At 41.1% G+C, this 14,631-nt stretch overlaps 1 protein-coding gene across 5 annotated transcripts in view; it reads right to left on the bottom strand.

Moving 5' to 3' along the window:
- The window catches only part of LOC139987104 (insulin-like peptide receptor), a 43,537-nt gene extending 29,302 nt beyond the window's left edge, over positions 1 to 14,235 (bottom strand). For 3 of the 5 annotated variants that reach the window (XM_072003012.1, XM_072003011.1, XM_072003006.1), the window contains exon 1: positions 10,603 to 10,730. The gene's annotated coding sequence lies outside the window, so the exon portion shown is untranslated. Of the gene's footprint in view, positions 1 to 10,602; positions 10,731 to 13,895 lie in introns of those variants that run through there. The other 2 variants (XM_072003010.1, XM_072003008.1) reach the window with 2 other exon arrangements.
- Positions 14,236 to 14,631: the final 396 nt, after the last annotated feature.

Raw genomic sequence — 14,631 nt, 5'->3', positions numbered from 1 at the left:
CAAGCTTCTAAAAAAAAAAAAAAATATACGATGAAGGTAGTTCTCTCAGCCCTTCTTAAATATAAATTGGCAATTTCTTCGGGTCTTTATGAAACTCCCCGATAGGAAAAATCAGGAAAAATATGAGAATCAGGTCATAGTGTAGTGGCTGGAAGAATATTTTAATAAGAAAAATAAGAAATTTAATGAAAACGCTATATCGAAGACTAATTAGTAGAAATTCCAGTGCGAGTAATTGGTTCCCATCCTTTCGAAAAACAGAAACGATACAACTTTTCGACGTACCTGATAGAATTTTAAATTCTTTCGTTCTATGTATCGTGATGTACGATCGACTGGATACGATCGACCGAGAATTAGTTAAAGGTTGATGTGATCGTGAACCTTCGAGGATGTTAACGATGTTTCGTTAGCGATCTCACGTTTTCCTTGTAGTTGCTACTTGATAGGATATCCGCGATTCAGGAACGAATCACGTAATTCCAGGGATATACGCATACATATTAATTTCTTCCTGCGGACCATAAACGAAGATTAAACGATTAAACTCGAACCCTCTGTGTACTTAATTTTCCAGATTTTAACTAATAACTAACAACGGTTCGGTGTACTTAGTTTGAAATATTATTCGTGATAAGGTTAATTAATTTGGAATTCTACGGTATACCTTGGTACAAATTCCGTACAAATGGTTCGTAGTTTGGTAAAAAAAATGTCCCAAGTTCTTGTTTGCAGGATGCAGTCTCGCTTGTGAAATTGTAACATAAACACGAACGGTCTTGTGCCATTCCTTTTCGCATTTGACCATCGTTTAGCTTTCCATTGTATTTTGGTTTTCGTTTAGTTAAGATTTGTATTTAGTTTCCAAGAGCGTTCAGCTTTTGTTTAATTGGAATTTTCATTCAACTTCCAAGCCGTCGCAAATTCTCCAAGTCCTCGGATTTTAACTTTACCAGCAGACGATCGAGTCACGTGAAAAACAAATTCGTCGACTAACGTTGTATTCCGACATTAAAATGAAAATATAGAACAAAAATTTCTTTCCAAGTGAATGAAAATTAAGTTGTTCAGTTTAGCTTCCTAGTAACTGGAGTTTAATTTTGTTGAAACCTGTGTTACTCGTATTAGCCACGATTTCACTCAATTATGTATGAAGGAAAAGAAGACCGGGAGAAAATTTACCCCAAGATAGCTCATTTCGCGAATCCCATGAGTCACGATAAACCCTTCTATCACGAACAATCTTATCAACCCTGAAACGAAAGAAAAAGAAGAAAAAGCGGAGAAGAGTACTCCCTTCAGAGGCGACTTGTTCCGTGGCACGTAACGAAAAGACTAGCATCGCCATAACGCACATTGTTTTCCCTCGCAACCCATTTCCGGTCTCTCTGCTCGCCTCACGCTGACGCAACACACGATAACAGAGAAAAAGAAACAAAAAAGAAAAAGAAAAAAAATATAGATACGCTACCGCCTATAAATATGTAAAATACTCTTTGAACGAACCTGTTTATTATTATTTTATTTATTATTAAACACGTTCCTCTCTCGAGTGACACAGCTGTACATACAACTGATATCAACTTAAATCTATTTATAAACAAATGAACAGTAAAGGCACGTTCTTCTATCACAACTTTGAGAATATATCAAAAATATCGATCTTTTGGTCTAATTATACCAAATGTCCACATATGAATGGTAGCTGCAGATGCGTATGTTTCCGAGCTGACGCTTTTTTTATCATCTTTGCGCAAAACCGACGAGTTTCCATTGTCTTGAATGGACGCGAGCGAGCGAGACCCGACGAGATAGTAAGAAAGACAGAAACGAAGCGGTAGAGCAAAATCGTTTGAAAGAACGTCAACAAGCTGACTCACGAACGAAGCGTTATGTTAACCGGACCATAATTAGATGGACATGACGTTGTAACCTGGTGCCGAAACTTTCCAGCTCGAGAATTCGTCCGGAATATTCTGTAAGCTTATTTTGCTATTAAGTCGTGGTCCTCGTTATTGTTACACGCTAATTAATTCCATTTATAAATTACGCGTGATTACGTATAAATGGAAATTTGGAAGCATTTGCAATTTTTTTGAAAGAATTTCGAATTGTTCTGTAGGAGATATAAGTACGGCGATATTAGGTATAACTCACAGCTGCGACGAAAGGAAAATATAATGATGCAATAACGCCACGGAATTGATTTACATTCCCGGGGAATGTATCTTATACCAGTTAGCTGTTTTTGACGAGTATATTCGTCATAAAGAGATGGCAATATTTTGCGTTACGACGAGTTCTATCGGTAATAAAATTGAAAAATAAAACAGTCGTTTCGGTATAATTTAATTCCGTGTAATGACAACCACGTATGCTCTGTGTTTGACGAGTATACTCGTCGTAGTTTACTTTTTCCGACACGTTTTAGGTACACGCTATTCAGAGGTCGCAACAGCTAACTGTTTGAATATTTGAATTTTATTATCGAATCAAAATAAAGATCGACGTAACAAAATATTCTTAACGTTAACATATTCTTTATTTTTAATCGAAAGAAACCGAAGCAAAGTATAATTAATATTTTCGTTGCATTATCAGAAATTCGTTAACTAAAGTTGAAATTTCAACTAAATGAAAAACATTCGAGATAAATCCATATCGGTGATTGGCAAATTATATCTGCAAATTATTATATTTTATATTTCCTCCGATAATAACATCATAACGATAACGATGACAAACACCGGTAATAATCATTCGGATCGGTAAATCGCAAAAGCCGTGCATACCAAACCTGAAATATTCGCCAATTAATTGAATGGACATAATACGGATTGATTAAGCAATGATGTTGACCGTATCATCGCGAACGAGCGTAATATCGATACAATTAAAATTCTCCGATGAAATTGGGAAGAATGTCCGACTGCTGATAATTAACGTGCAAATGGTGTTTCACGAGCAGAAAAAAGAAAAAAAGAAAGAAATAACTCTTGGTGTAACAGGCAACGAAATCAGCGATGCAAAATGCTCGACTGGTAAAGATACAATTAGATTAGTCGTAATTACAGCTTGTAACAAGACGATACGCACGGCATTTTACTACCGCAAGATTGTGTGAAATTACGTATTTGTACATTGAGGATGGACTGCGAGGCTCGTTAACGTCTTAATGATAACGATCATGAAAACCATACGTATGCTTGCTAATACCTTACTATGTTATTAGTCCTCGAGTATCGGTGTTTAAATTATTGCGAAATATTTTATGTCGTTCTTCAAACTTGCACTTTAACTTCCTTAGTGGTTTCATTTTGACTTATTATAAGACTATCGTTTCTACAGACTATCTGTACGTTGACAGTAATTAAATGACGATACGTATTGATATCGAAAAACATCGGTCGAGTCGAGGAGCATTAACATTTTTCAACACGTTAATATATCAACATCAGAGACGTCAACATTTACACGCTGGTATCGACTTTCCTACATCACTGCTACGCAATATCTTCTATTTTCCATTTCCTCCAACGTGTTTTCTCGAAACGAAAGATAAATCACGAAAGGTCATCTCGATTATCAGTTTCATGGAAAGAAAAATCACAAGCGACTAATAATAATGCCTAGGAGAATTGTTTGCAGGAAGGAAATTCTTTCGAGTTTATCTCGAAACGAGGACACGATCGGTTTAGCGAGATGCGAAAGCAAGACGGGTGCAACCGAGAGATAATAGCGGATTATTTCTAGAAACGTGAATTATATTCACGCGCGTAAACAACGTTCACCGTTGCGGCAAACGAGACGATGGCGATAGAGAAATCTCATTTGCGTGATTACGGGCCGGATCATCGGGCAAACGAGATTGGACGAAGGGAAACGGGAATGACAGGACGAAAAATTGCATCATTGCGTCGTTACTTTGGTCGTTCGAGCCACGTGACTTACTCCTCGTTTCCTGCAAGGTTCCATGCGAAGGGCGCACGAAAATTAAGGAGGAACGACGCAGAAAACGGGCGATATTCGGTCGTCGAGTAACACGCGACGATCGATCAACTAAAATGGCGCGCGTTTGATCCCCTCCAATCGTGGCAGCTTCGTTTAATATACTGTTCGAAATGACGCTAGCGTATCACGTGACTTGGAAGAATGATTCAAACGTCAGTTTTAATACAACGACGTGCTTTCACCGCAAGGTAATATACAGGATATGACAGTACGTAAAATGGTAAATTATGAAAAAGAGGGAGGGACGTTTACGATCGATTTTCATGCTCGCTCGTAAAAGTCAAACACTTCTCTATGGATCTTTTACATTCCACCGTAATCCCGAGTCTACGCATCGGTACGGAGCTTCTGATGATAAATGTTTCCTGGTTTATACGTAGACACAAGTTCGTTCATCGCCGGACAGTGTAAAAAGACCATAGCGTCTGATCGCGACGAAAAAAAAGAAAAAAAAAAAAAAGAACACGCGGAAGAAGAGACGCATCGACAGAGAAATGCTTTTATCGAAGTTAGTCAACCATTAAATTACTATCCTCGTCCTTAACATCTATCGCCACCAATTTCATCGACTTTCACCGCTTCTATCTGCACCAATTTTCGATATTCAAATAATGCCAGATTGTACGATCTATGAACACCTAGGAAAACGAAACGAAACAAAATTACGACACACTAAAGAATACCGAGAAACAAGATTAACTTTGCCGAGCTGCTGGAAAATCATATTTTCTTCCTAGTCAAGATACCATGTAACAGGAATTCTATCCATTTATTGGCTTGGCGATCACTTAGTTGCCAATCAAGCAGGTCGTAAGAAGAACGACGGAATAAAATAAAACTAAATAACAATCTTTTTCCTATTGTTTAAGTATAGAATGAAAATTCTCAGAATAGAAATTTCCACCAAAGCGGAGAAGCCCGCTAGAAAGATAGTAAAAACGACCAAATCTTTACATCGAAGAAATCAAATACAGATAAAAATGCAGCTAAACTTTTAGTTGGAGAACGTGTATGCTTCTGAACACTGCTAAGGCAGCTTACGAAGGTCTAAAAATTCTGTACGATATTTCCTAGATTTGTCTCATCTTCCTTCCGAATCTCCAGCAATTTTCCACCGAGTCCCTCGAGTTTCCCTTCGCATCGACGATATAAAGTCTGGAGCCAGATAGAAGAGCAACAGGCGACATTCAAAAGTGTACAGACACATTTCTGTAGAAAAGACTTCGAGTAAGGCCCGATGTAGATAAACGATGTCATGTAGTTGCGGCTTTGTACATACAAGCGAAGCTGTGAGACTTGGCAGCTTTAGCACGTAACATTTAATATACGAAATACGTATCGGATTGCAGTAGTAGATCGTACAATACGAATCAAGACGTAGCAAAATCACGTAATATTTATTACGTACATATTGTACGGTGCTTCTTTACTCTGCGATTGTTTACAGCGACGACTAAACCGAGAATTTTTATGCAAATTCATGTGTACTTTAGTTATGCAGATAATTTCAAATGTTAGTTACACTATCTCGGTAGATTAGACAAAGAGAATAGTACAAACGTAAATTTTTATTTCGTCGCATTTTCATTTCAAGTTGCATTCTCCGGTTATTTTCTTCGCAAAGTGCTATAAATTGCCAGAGTGGCGCAACTACTTCAAGATAACACAACAAAGCGGTGGAATCTCTTCTTAGTGTGCAATGGTAATTTCTATTTCTGTGATTTGAGAATTTCATCGTTCCTTCTCTGCGGAACAGCTTCACTTGCAAATTTTCTTCTTTTTTTCGATTCCATTATAACCACTGACATATTTTACGACGTGCCGTATGCGCATTGTACGATTAGAAATACACACAAATCTGACGAATCGCACATTGAAGATAGGTCGTGTATCGAGTAACGGCGATTAATACGAAATCGGAACGGGGTGCAGCATCGCGTCTCTCGTCTGCACTGCATCGGTTCTAATCCACACGATGTATCTACATAACCGGACTATCGATTTGAATGATCATCAGGATCAGACTCCGTACAATAAGGGGCCAGTTAACCGCTCTTGTATCAGGGGTTAATGGCCTCCGGAAATTGCTATTATTCGCCATAGAATCAAACCGTTGCAACGCAAAATTATACCGTTGGACATTTATACTTAGCCGACGATTAATCTTACGGTTTATTTTCGATTCAATTTGTATCCTTCTAACGTTAAAAAATATATCACGAGTTTCGGTAAAATAAACCGGAGCACCGTTATTGGCGAAAGATGGAAATATAAGAACTCGAGCATCGCAACAAGGTTAAATTAACGAAAAGATCTACTTTGCATATTTTATTTCGTGGGATCGCGTGATTCGATGGACGATCTATTTTCAGTGTGTTGTGGAATCGATCGAAGGCGTAGAAACAAGAACATACAAACACCGTGAGAAAACGCTTCCAGGAAGCTTCGACAACAACGGCCCACGCATTGCTTTTGCGTCGTCCCAAATTACGTGTGTCAAGAGATCACGGCCTCTTTTGGCCTCTCCCACCCCCTTCGGTTTATACTACTTGCTCACCGACAGACGAACGCTTCGAGGACATTTCGAGCCGTTTACGAGGAAATAGATGCCTCTTTGGCTTATATGGCCACGTGTGTCCCTTCCCATCGATTTAACGTAGTCACAATATACAGACTGATTCGTTGGAACTTTGGGATCTATGGTGTACGGATAAGCGCGAAGCTCGATTACGCAGAATTTAAATGATATTTAAAAATCGTGCGATGTATTCCATGAACGATCGTCGAATTTCGGTTTGAGGCTAACACGTATAATTCGTCATAATTCATTATGTTCCTCTTCTGACTCTTACAAACAGCTTTTACGAACAAACGAATTATTTTCGGCGCATTTTCACGCCGATAATAAAAATTTGTTTAAAGTATAACTTCAGATCAAAATTTTATATAAAAAGAACACTTCTATGCGACTGCGTAAAAATTAAACGATAACCTGGAGAAGACATACGCTTGTGTAACTGATGTAAAGCATGTTCAAATTGATGATACTATACTACCGTAAGTTTGAAGGGAAAAAAGTCCATGAGAACACAGTTGCAAAGAAGTTCCATCACTTGAAATCTTGAAGTGACCTTAATTTCTCCACCTGTATCAATTCGTCACGAAATTCCAAACTACTCTCTCGATTACTTCTGACCTACGTACAGTTATTTGTCCTTAATTCGGTGTATATTGGGAGACACAGAAAAAGCTAACATATCGTCTTAATGATTTCATCGATTTCGATCATTTGTTACACGACAAATAGATAGGCGCGTTTCGTGTGACAAGAATTACTCGTTACTTGGAAACTGAGTTCCCCGAGGCGAGCATACGAAGCGCGATACCGCGCTAATTGACCGACATTTTTATCGTCCTTGACCGTCACATTTTCCTTTTCCATGGAAATCTCGATCTCCTGAAACGGCCGTATTACAGCCACGACCTTCAGTGCAAGGAAATTTCCACTTTTCCACTGGACGAGCACGTAACAGCCAACGAATGGATATTTCCACTGCGTAACTTTCGTTTTCGTGCCGGTTAGTTCGTTGCTAGTGGTGGTCGCTGTAATAGCGCAAATACCGTGCGTATTACACACCGGAATGAAAATCGCGAAAACGTGGAAGCACGGCTACTTAACTTTCGATCGAGTCGGACGTTCAACTTTCTGTCAGAACGCAAATTCTCGCTAATCTTAACTCATCGCGGCTAGAACTTACGTTGACGCAGCGTTTCGTTTCATTCCCTCTTGATCGATTCACGTTATTCAACTCTGTTAAATTCGTTGAATTTACGCGATGCTGAAAAACAGTCGCAAGAATTCGCTGAATATTATTTTCGTTACTACTTACCCGAAGCGTTAAATACAAAAATGTATATCACTACGATGAACTAGCACTTTCCTTTTCCAAATAATTAAGACAAGTAAATAAAGTTTTAACGAAACGCTGTGTTATCTACGCCCAAGTTGTATAATAGTACTCGATAAACGTAGTAACGTAATAGAAACATGGGCAGGAAATAGAATGCTTATTCTACGATTTTCATTCACGAAAGAAAAAAAATCGATTAAGATTAATGGAAACCGAAGAAATTGCATCACGGTGGTCGCGATAACGCGTTATCACTGCAAGGTATACGTCATGTGTGTCACAACCGTTGCGTCAAACTCGTTGAATCGATTCGCGTTACGTAGGTAAATGCTTGCTGCGCGTCTCATTAAATATTAGCCGTACACGTTCATTGTCTTCGCTCGTAGTCCGATCGTTTCGTCGACGGAGTCGTTCTATATTAAAACCGTTGCAGAAACGTCCCTCCTCAAACGCACCGGACCGCGATACTAGGGAGATGATCTCGACGTCGTTAAACGGCACAGACCTCTTTTAAACTATAAGTCGTCGGTGTTTCCGTTCCACGATCCCGACGGTGATTTCTCGCGATCGTTATCGTGTTCCGTGACGCTCTCGAATTCATGTGTCTGCGTTCCTTTTCCACCGGTCGCGACACGTTGTCGTTATTTTTAGAACAGAAGCTGATTACGGAAGAGTCGAGATAACGGGGGTGGCGATCGGTCGTAACGACGCGAGCTGCCGTTTCGTGTTCATAGTCGAGAATACAGTAACTTTCGTCGTTTCGTTAACCGATCACGTATTTTATTCTGTCAGTTATCGAGGATGGTGTACTTTTAATGAAATCTTCTTATCTCGTTTTTCCATCGAGCGTAAATGAAATACGGCTATCTGATACGTTTGTTTACTTTGCATACGTAAAAATGGTTACACGCTAGCTGGATGGTTATTTCTACGGGGAAATTTATACGAGAGAAAATTTAACCAAACGAGAGACGTGACAATGATTTTCCTCGGATCAACCAGCCTTCTGTCGCTGGCTTACGTAACCATTTTGTTATATCCTACGGCCAGTATTTCTCTCGTTTTCCGATCTTCGTCACGGCCCCCTGCATTCGCGTGACGATGGACCGACCATGTTTATTTCACACCCGAACGAAATTCTGACAGCCAGGTGAGGATGGATAGAACGAACTACGATAAAAATTTTGTTTACGAGGTAACATGCCCTTTCTCTCTCTCTCTCTCTCTCTCTCTCTCTCTCTCTCTCTCTCTCTCTCTCTCTCTCTCTCTCTCTCTCTCTCTCTCTCGCTGTTGAAGGTTATAATTTCAAGATAATCGCAATAACACAAAACATGGTTGCGTCACGGCTCTTTCTTGTCGAGTTACGATCCTCTTTAAATCGTGTCTTCGTTCTGATACGCGGTTACGTGACTTTCGATTTTTTACGTATACGATACAACCTACTATAAATAATTTAGCGCGATTTAAGCTCGCGCACGTAAATTGACAGTCTTCTCTTATTCTAGCAATCGGTCAAATTAAACGGCTACTAAACGTAATTTATCGCAGAACCGTTAAATTTAACGTTTCCGTGCGCTCTGTATCTTTCGTTTAAAATTTAACGATCATCGATATCAGTATGCACGCTCGTCCGCAATAACTTGGTTGCATAATTGATTAATTAATTGAATTTTGTTTACTAACGCCGTAAAAACCGTTTCGTTGGCTAGCCAATTAATTGTCCGCAACATGTTTACGCGTAATTAGCATTTTCCACGATTTATGAACGTACTTCGAAACCGACTCGAAACGACCATTGCGGTTTTTCGTTCGAGCGCGTTTTTATTTACTTCCGTTTAATCGCTTCCGATTAATCGAATGTCGTGTTGTAACGTGTTTTCTACGCGCACGTGGTACAGAAGACAGCGTGTGCGCGCTCGAGCTTCTTCCACGCGTGCAAAAACACGTCGGCACGGAGAAGCAGAGACAAAAAAAAAAACATTGTTCACGCGATACCCTGAGCGCGGAACAAGTGTCGCAAAGTCAAAGTTGAACGCTGTTTCGCGAGCACGTGACAGATACGTATATCTCGTGCTGAGCCAAACAATGGTTCACGAGTTGGAAAAAAGACATCCAGAATGGTTTTCAATTTTAACCAAAGTTCTATCGTAACGCAACGGCTAATTATTAAGTCTTTTCATAGCGTTGAACCAAACGTTCAACGATATTTAAATTTTACCAATGTATAACCACGATCAGAATTCAGATATACAATGATCGTTATAGAATGAAAGTTCAAAAAGTTTTGTACAACACGTACAATATTAATAGATGTACAGAGAGTAATCAAACAGTTTCGTGACTCACTGTAAACTGTACTTATGTAGTAATCAATGTTTCCAGCAAACGCATGTATCGTCTAATATTGACATTATCTTCGTAGCAAACCAACTATTCTAATCCACATGCTTAATCGCCACACTATTATCGAAGCACCTTTTATCGAAAAAAATCATGCGTCTAGACGCCGGCGAACAAATAACATTCTCTTCGACATACTTTGGCCGACACGCAATTCGAACGGCTATGGGACACGATCGCTTGTTGCGCGTTATTATCGCGGAAACCGTTCGAATTGCCGGCTAAGAAACGTGCCGAAACTTTTTACGCGCCAATACTTACGCGTGTCATAGATACATACATACATTCCTGGCCGCGAAGTGGATCCGTGTCGTTCGTCCTCGATGATGACACGTCGATAACACAATCACTACCGAAGCACCACTGCCGTGTGTCCCACATTACTCGGCATGCCGATAGTCCGAAATCACTGCGTAAATAACGAAAATAGATATGAAGTAAAAAGGCCAAGTAGAACAATTTTTGCACGTACATAGACGTGTAAATGTACGCATGCAGTCGTTCACGACGGTCTGTTTACACGCTTCAAGTTTTCTGTGTGTATGTGTGCGTATGCTTTTATCAATAGAAACCAAAAGGCAACACTATCAGTTATACATCAGTGCAAAGTGAAAAGGTAAATTTACTCGGTATATTAAGGTATTTGGAGGAAGACTTAGGAAGGACTTTTAGAACGAAACTTTATCAGAAATTACGAAACGTTTAACGTTTTGATTTGATCGGTTCTACGAAGGTTCTTAGCGACGTCTATGGAGAACTTCTTCGTACGTGTATTATATATGATATTACATTATATATACATACATTATATAATATATATATATATATATAATATGGACATTTGCATATATGAATTTTTTCATATGTGAGTCAATCTTGTTTCGACTTCGAGGAGAACTTTTGGTGTTTTAAGAAAATGTTTCGCGTAAAAGTGAAACAGATCACACGTGCCAACAACAACAAGAAATAAGATGTTTTATTTCGTACAGGAAACTTAGGGCTAAGGACTGAGACTAAACCTTTTCGATCAGAAACTTTTCTCTTCGATTCTCTTTGACGTTTAACGAGAACAGAAGACGGTTAAGCATACCTGTTCTATGATTTCACATAGGTGTGGAAATACGTTCAAAGAAAATTGACCGCAAAACAATTGCCGAGAGCTAATGTCTTTATCCGTTTTAAAAAACGTTTCCAGCTCGAGGGATACACGTAGACATTTGTGATTAATCGTACAAGTATAGGGGTATATACGTAGGTACAAGTGCACGTGGAAAAGGAGCTGGATCGATGTGTACGGTAACGCGACCGATTACAAAACACACGACTACAGGCTAATTCTCTTTTTCTGCGTCGTCGCCTAGCCGGAACTTTTTCAAGGCTTCGTCCGTAGAAGATTTCACAAGAGACACGAGTTTGCTCTATACACCACGAAATTCCATCTTTTTTCTTCCAATACTTCGCTCCACGGACTATTTAGGACAAAGACTGCGTGCGTGAGTTGATGCGTACGTGCGCGCGCGTGCTCGTTCCTTCGACTGACGCGCGATGATTCGTAGCCACTTCTAATGCGTAGTTGGCTTCGCGGACTCCGGTAAAATAAAATAAAACATAAAACATAAAGAGAAAGAAGAAACACAAAGAACCACTCCCCGAAGGTTAAAGCGCCGAGACGCCACCACTGCAACTAGCCTCTGCTCTTAACCATCTACGCACCGCTTGTTTACTTTATCCCACCTTCGAACAGGTTGTTGATACTCGATGGAATCATATTTACGTACCAGAAGAATTCATAATTCACGGCATTGAACTTCGTTAAACAGTTCAATCTAGTTTGCTTCTTTTGTATTTACCAGCACAATTGGAATATCGTTTCTTATGCGACTATAAAGATTTAAATAGTACAACGGAAGTACGAATTCACATGGATGATGAACAGACATCACCAAACGAACAAGTACACCAAACACCGTTCAAGGCGACCATGTTATCGTCACTGGCGCGCCTCGGATTGCTTTTTTAAACATGATACCGTTAACTCCCCGCGGTACTCACGCGCGACGCGTTCGACACACGCGTACACACTACACGCGACGAAACAAAACGCGGCACGGCACGTTCGATTGCGCTAAGAACCGCGTAATTCACATGCGACGCTAAGAAAACTCGCCGCGACGGTAGGGGAATGTCAGAAGAGTGGGGGTAGGGAGAAAGGGTGGTCACGAGTGGTCACGACTGCGAAATTCTGCTCTCGTGTATTCGGAAATCCTTCGATCGTTGAATTTCCTTTGGACGACAGGATATACGTCTATGCACGCACGATCGCTTAACAAACTCGAGACGGGGAAAAACAGAGAATATATAAAAACACGTGCCACAAAAAGCAGGCAGACACAGACAGAGCTGCACGACTGACGGACGAAAGGAAAAACCGGTCGGGAGGAAACTATAATTGCGACGCACGACGTGAGACCGTTTTCTTTCTCGTCGCCATTATCGAATGATAAGAAAAAGAAGGGTTGTTCCGACAAAGTGGGAGGGGGGTGCGACAAGGAAGGAAACATGGAAAGCATGGTCTTCCTCTAGACTAGAGAAAGAGAAAGGTATACTATATTGAAGAGAGAGAGAGAGAGAGAGAGAGAGATAGAGAGAGAGGCGACTGCTGCTGCCCGCGTCCCGTATTGCGTAGTAAGCGCTTGAATGGATTACGTCACGCGCCAGAGGCAAGCGCAAGAGGGTAAAAGCGTCGCAACAAACACACAACACACACGATGATGCCCATACTGTATAGAGCATTTGTTTGTTGCATCGGTTGTTGCGCGTATTCGATATGCGGCATTTTGCATGGAGGACTTCGGCCCCGACCTCGGTCGTTTGTTTTCCGGTGACCAACAGGCCCCAGAAGCCGCGAGTGAGAAACCAGATATCCAGCTACCCACCTACCGCCACCATGTGAACACTCTACATGCTCGTATGCGCAGCATCGTTTACCGTTCGCGCATATTCGTCTGACAGGATGCCGTTTTCCACCGTTTCTCGTGCACCTTCGCCAAGTGCCGAGGAACGATCGATCGTCAAGATACGACACGAGGGATTCATCCGTTTAACGAGAAGAATTCGCATTTACGGGGCTATGAAACAACAACGTTCGCCGATCACGGCGAAACTCCCGCTCGCTCCCCACGTGTTTTCGCCGATCGAACAACAGTCAACTCTCTGCCTCGACTCTCTTCTTCGTGTCTTTATTCTATCTTTGCCCCGCCTGTTTCTCTCTCTCTCTCTCTCCCTCTCTGCCTCTCTCTTTCTTTTCTCTCCGTCTCTGTTCTCTCTTCTTTCGCGACATCGTCTCAAGTGCCCTCTTTTGTTTCTCGCCTCCTCTCATAGACTGTTACCTCCTCACTTTTCTCAAGCATGCACGTTTAATATATTTTTCGTCTCACGAACAAATTGTCGAGTCACGCTACAAACTGGTACCGCGTTCCACGTGGTTAGACGTGTCCTTTCAAAACACCATGATCCTCACTACCATCACGCGCATACACACACGTTACATTCTATCCCGTATATGGCATTTACCTTTTGGTTTTACTCGCGTGCCCCGGAATTTGCACTCTGGCCCGACACTCTCGTATCGTCTCCGCACACACGGACCGATTCGCGATTGACGAGAGAATACTCGGTTAGAGGCAGCCCTCAGAAATGTAATAACAAAACGTACACCAACATTCTGACGAACGAATCAGCTGGTACTGATCCAATCGCGATCGAGCGCCGACTTCGCCACGGGTCACGGACGTAGAAGCGTCGTGAAAACACGAGTACTCTGCTCGTGTCGCGGCGGGAATCCGACTCGTGCGCCGCCGTTCGTAAAGACTCCTTAACTAACGTCAGTACCGTACTCCACCACTCGCCACGTGCATGCCCCCTTCCCCGTCTTGCTATCTTGCTTCCGTCAATATCTGTAGACGTTTATATATTCACAAACATTTGGGACGTAAGGCTTGACACAGCAAGTGTACGATATGACGTCGTTGTGATTTATCACCAGTGACGCTACGCAATTCGATATCTTTATACTTTTAAGAATGAGATCTCGCACTCATGTGCATTGTATCGTTTATGTACAAACCTACAGAATCGAATAGCATGTAGATGTATCCGCACCAAGTCTAAAGTGTTTAAAAGTGCGACGTAGATTTTAACCATTTCCGGAACTGTCGTTCTCGATGAGAAACGATACTCGTCCGAATGATTGGAAGCGTTGTCAAAACGCCCAATAATGGAGGCCAGACGCCATAGGTTAAGTTACGAC

Source organism: Bombus fervidus, chromosome 5 (assembly GCF_041682495.2).
Source record: "Bombus fervidus isolate BK054 chromosome 5, iyBomFerv1, whole genome shotgun sequence".
Taxonomy (NCBI): domain Eukaryota; kingdom Metazoa; phylum Arthropoda; class Insecta; order Hymenoptera; family Apidae; genus Bombus; species Bombus fervidus.
Note: the sequence above shows the minus strand (reverse complement) of the source record. Positions and strands in the feature narration are given on the sequence as shown.